The sequence below is a fragment of the Ornithorhynchus anatinus genome, chromosome 11 (genome assembly GCF_004115215.2).
Source record: "Ornithorhynchus anatinus isolate Pmale09 chromosome 11, mOrnAna1.pri.v4, whole genome shotgun sequence".
NCBI lineage: Eukaryota > Metazoa > Chordata > Mammalia > Monotremata > Ornithorhynchidae > Ornithorhynchus > Ornithorhynchus anatinus.
In genome coordinates, this window is record NC_041738.1 from 43,866,941 (window position 1) to 43,871,714 (window position 4,774).

Genomic DNA, 4,774 nt, shown 5'->3' on the forward strand with positions numbered 1-4,774 from the left:
TGTTGAGGGGACAAGCAATAGTAAGAGAGAAATGAATGATTTTGGATCAAATGAACATAGGAAACACTTGGGTAAACATGGCCCTGGTCAAAGAAACTATCATTTTCTTCCTTGGAGGAAGATTTTTTTGACCATTAAAGCCAAAATTACTTTTAGCAATGTATTAAAATCTTAATACAATACAGACCATTTAGACTAATGAGAAAAGTGAAATCCCAACTCCTAGAATTGGGATTGGAGTAAACATGGGGTGGAAAAAACAGCAGAATTAAGATGTGACATATGGCTAGAGTGATAGTGCATTTTAATGGTAGTTTTTCTGCTATTTTTCATTTTCTTCCTCTTTACTGACATTTTTAAATGTACCATCCTCCACGTGATCTCTGGGCATCCAGATCAAATGGATAAAAGGCACAATAAACTGAGAACTGCCAAAAAAAAAGCAATGTTGGCAGAAGGTGGATTATGTCCAAATCATAGTCCCTAATTCTGTCGCTACTGGTCGAGGCCAGAGTAAATTTAAAGATCTTCTCCCAAGTGCTATGCCCTGGGTGGCCAGAAACTTGGGCTTCATTGAATTTTACGAGGCAAATGAGTTTCACAGCTTCATCCAAGGGAAGCAGATTTTTGCAAGCTCAAAATTGCATGGGTAGGAGACTCCAGGAAACTTGTCTGAAAGAGCAAAAGAAAGATTAAGATTCGGAGAGATACGGTGACAGAGAGAGAGAAAGAAAAAAGAGATGAAAGGGGGTCAGAGAAAGAAAGAGAGAACACAGATTATTAAGAGGACAAAAACTGGGAAGACACGAAGGAAGCCGGGGTCCAGGAAGGAGATTAGGGCTAAAAACTGGAGTAGAAGTCAAAATAATTCTAATCAAAATGGCAGCGGCAGCGGCGGTGGGGAGTGTTCAATCTAAAAATAATTGTGGTATTTGTTATACGTTCCAGGAACTGTATTTAAGCGCTGGGGTGGATAGAAGCAACTCAGGTTGGACACAGTCCCTGTCTCCCTGTCCCTCATGGGGCTCATATTCTTAATCCCCATTTTACAGATGAGGTAACCGAAGCTCTTCCTCTCAGGGTCACATCTGGAGAGTTTCCAGTACTCTACCAGTCTTGACTAAGGGAGGGAGAGTCAAGCAGAGGCATACCCAATACATTCCTTGCTTGGGCAGTGGCTAGCGAGTGGAAGGCCATCTGCTACAAGTCAAAACTCACCTGTGCTGGGCAGCAGCAGCAAGGGAGAGAATCCAGGGTGGAGAATCAGGTTTCCTGCGCGGAAGAAGGGACAAGGGTAAACTGCTTCTGTATTTTTACTAAGAAAACTCTATGGATACTCTACCAGAATGATTGCAGATGGAGGCAGGGCGTTCTGGGAGAGACGTGTCCATGGCGTCGCTATGGGTCGGACACGACTCAACAGCATAAGACAGAAACAAGGACTGAGGCTCGCTCAGAGAAGTGAAGTGACTTGTCCATGGTCACACAGCAGACAAGTGGAGGAGCCGGAATGAGAATCCAGGTGCTTCTGACTCCCGGGCCTGGGCTCCATCCACTAGGCCAAGCTGCTTTTCTGAATGTGCCAAGGACGAAAAGGGCGCACACACCCTGGGGCCTTGGAGCCGAGTTACAATGTGACGGAGGCTGGGTGGACGGTGGCCACTGTCACCAAGCAGATGTGGGGATGCGACTTGGCATTTCAGCCTCTCCTGTCCTGGGCCCACATGAGCAGGGCCAAAAGGGCTCCTGTGGCCGCTGTGGCCCCGAAATGATTTTCATATCTGCACTCTCGTTTTGGGACCTTTCCATTTCCCGAAAAGCAGCTTGGAAAGAGCACCGTTCGGGGAGTCGAAACCGGGGTTCTAATCCCGGCTCCACCGGATGCTTGCTGTGTGATCTCGGGCAAGTCATTTCACTTCTCTGTGCCTCAGTTTCCTCACTTGTAAAACGGGTATTAAAGACTTGTTTGTCCTCTCCCTCAGACTGTGAGCCCTATGTGGGACAAGGACTATGTCTGACCTGACTGTTTTGCATCTATTCCCCAGTGTTTGGCATACAGTTTGTGCTTAACAAATTCCACAGTTATGATTATCATTATTACTAATAATGCTTGGCACAAGTCATATAGTAAACCCCTAATGCAGCATACCAAGATCATTATTATTATTAGTGCTTGGCACCTAGCAAATACCACTATAATTATTATTATCCAAGCCAAGTTCCAGCTTGTTCCAGGTTACATCAGCATTTAGTAAGAAAAATACACCACACTGATGCACACATAAACACACACACACACACACAGACACCCCACACTCAGAGCGATACATCCGCCCCAGAAACCAGCGTGGTACATCTGCCCCAGAAACGCTCAGCTCCACCCGCTTCACTGCAGGAGGTCTGCCCTGAAAAGGCCACCTGGGCTGTAGATCAGAAGCGGTGTGGCTTAGTGCATAGGTGTCAGAAGGACCTGGTTTCTAATCCCGCTTCCGCCACTTGTCTGCCATGTGACCTTGGGTAAGTCACTGCACTCCGCTGGGCATTAAGACTGTGAGCCCTGTTTGGGATAGGGACTGAGTCCACTCTGATTATCTTGTATCTACCCCAGTTCTTAGAACAGTGCCTGGCACAGAGTAAGTGACTAACTTAATGCTATAAGGAAAAGCCTAGTGAGTATGAACTGGGGCCTCCATTGACTTGGCAACTCTGATGTAGTAGCGCTGTTGAGGGGCCACGGCCACAGACGCCCAAAGCCCTCTGGCCACCAAGCTGAGAGCTTTTTTTGGGTGGTGGAGTGGAACCTTACACTTCCTAGCCAGTTTTGCCTAAAGGGGGATGTTTGTTCACCTTCAATTTATCTCCTCCCCTGCCTTTCCCAGTGAGGAGCTGCCGTCTCCAGAATTGGAGGATTTCTTATGAGGTGTGTCTTGACTGATCTCAAGGGCCAGGGTACAGGACACATTTGTAATGTGAAATAGAGGAGAGGTCCAATAGGCCAGGAGGCAATAGGAGGAGATAGGCTGAGGCAGGGCATCCCAGTCCATACTTCACTCTGTTGCCTGGATCATTTTTCTACGAAAACTTTCAGGACATGTCACCCCGCTCCTCAAAACACTCCAGTGGTTGCCCATCCACTTCCACATCAAACAAAAACTCCTCACCATCGGCTTTAAGGCACTCCGCAACCTTTCCCTCTCCTACGTCACCCACTTATCTTACTTCAACTCACTTATTGCCTTCCACAACCCGGCCTGCACACTTCGCTCCTCTAGTGCTAACATTCTTACTGAGCCTTGATCTTGCCTGTCTTGCCGCCGACCCCTAAACCACATCCTGCCTCTGTCCTGGGACGCCCTCCATCCTCAAACCCGGCAGACGATTACTCTCCATGCCTTCAAAGACACTGAAGGCTTGAAAGCAAGCTTGAGGCTTGAAGACTGAAGGTACATTTCCCTCAAGAGGCCTTCCCAGACTAAGCCCCACTTTTCCTCATCTCCCACTCCCTTCTGTGTTGCCCCGACTTGCTCTCTTTGCACTTCCCCCCTCTCAGCCCCACAGAACTTATGTACATAACTGAAATTTTGGTTATTTGTATTGATGTCATCTCCCCCACTCCAGACTGTATGCTAGGTGTGGACAGGAAGTGCTGTATAGTATTCCTAAGCGCTTAGCACAGAACCCTGCACACAGTAAGTGCTCAAGAAATGCAACTGACTGAATGAATGAAAAAGCTGTGGGGAGGAGAGAGGTAGGCTCAGGGCAGGATGAGGTGCTTTCCCCAGGCATCCTGGAAGCAGCGACCGGTGGCTGCTCACATGTTCAGTGGCGACAAACTTACCCTACCTGCAATCCACCTGCACCCACATCCCAACTTTAATTATCCAACCCAATAGGAACCTCCGTCCTTAGCACCCTCGGGGCAGGGAAGCTGATGGGGGGGTGGCCGATGGAAGCCGGAAGAGGGTGTGAGGGGAGGTGTGTGCATATCTTCGATAGCAGCATGACCTTCTGGATAAAGCACGGGACAGGGAATCAGAAGGACATGGGTTCTCATATCGGCTCCTCTGCTTGTCTGCTGTGTGACCTTGAACAAGACACGTCTCTGTGCCTTAGTTTCCTCGTCGGTAAAATGAGGATTAAGAGCCCCATGTGGGACAACCTGATTATCGCGTATCTACCTCAGCGCTTAGTTCAGTGTCTGGCACATAAAAAATCACTATCGCAAGCTAGTGAATTTTTCAGAAACTACTTTGAATGCTGCACTGATGCCTGGGAACTGTGACCTTTAGACCAGATTACTTTTAAGCCATCTTTAAGATGGTTTTTCTGAGAAATGCTTTTCCCAGACTCATCCAGTCTCCTCTCTGTGATTCATCTCTACAGCTCCACTCTGGGGTTTTTGGAACAGATGACCTCAACTCGGTAGTCAGTGATATCAGGGGGATGCCTCCTCATGGAAGATTGCACACCTAAAACTTCTTTCACTAGAAGAAATTTCCAGACAAAAGACTCTCAGGCCAATGCAGCTGAGAAGTCGAACTGTCATGACTTCCTAAGCGTGGCCTAGTGGAAAGAACACAGGCCTGGGAGTCAGAGGACCTGTCTTCTAAACCCAGCTCTACCTCTAGTCTGCTGTGTGGCCTTGGGCAAGTCACGGTCACATCTCCGGGCCTCAGTTTCCTCAACCGTAAAATGGGGATTATTCATTCATTCATTCAATAGTATTTATTGAGCGCTTACTATGTGCACAGCACTGTACTAAGCGCTTGGAATG

General features: G+C 47.8%; 1 non-coding gene across 1 annotated transcript; it reads left to right on the top strand.

Annotated features, from left to right (window-relative positions):
- The first annotated feature begins 1,070 nt into the window (after positions 1-1,070).
- Positions 1,071-1,208, top strand: LOC114815268. The gene has a single exon (XR_003763032.1). It is a non-coding gene; the product is annotated as a small nucleolar RNA SNORA7 (small nucleolar RNA).
- Positions 1,209-4,774: the final 3,566 nt, after the last annotated feature.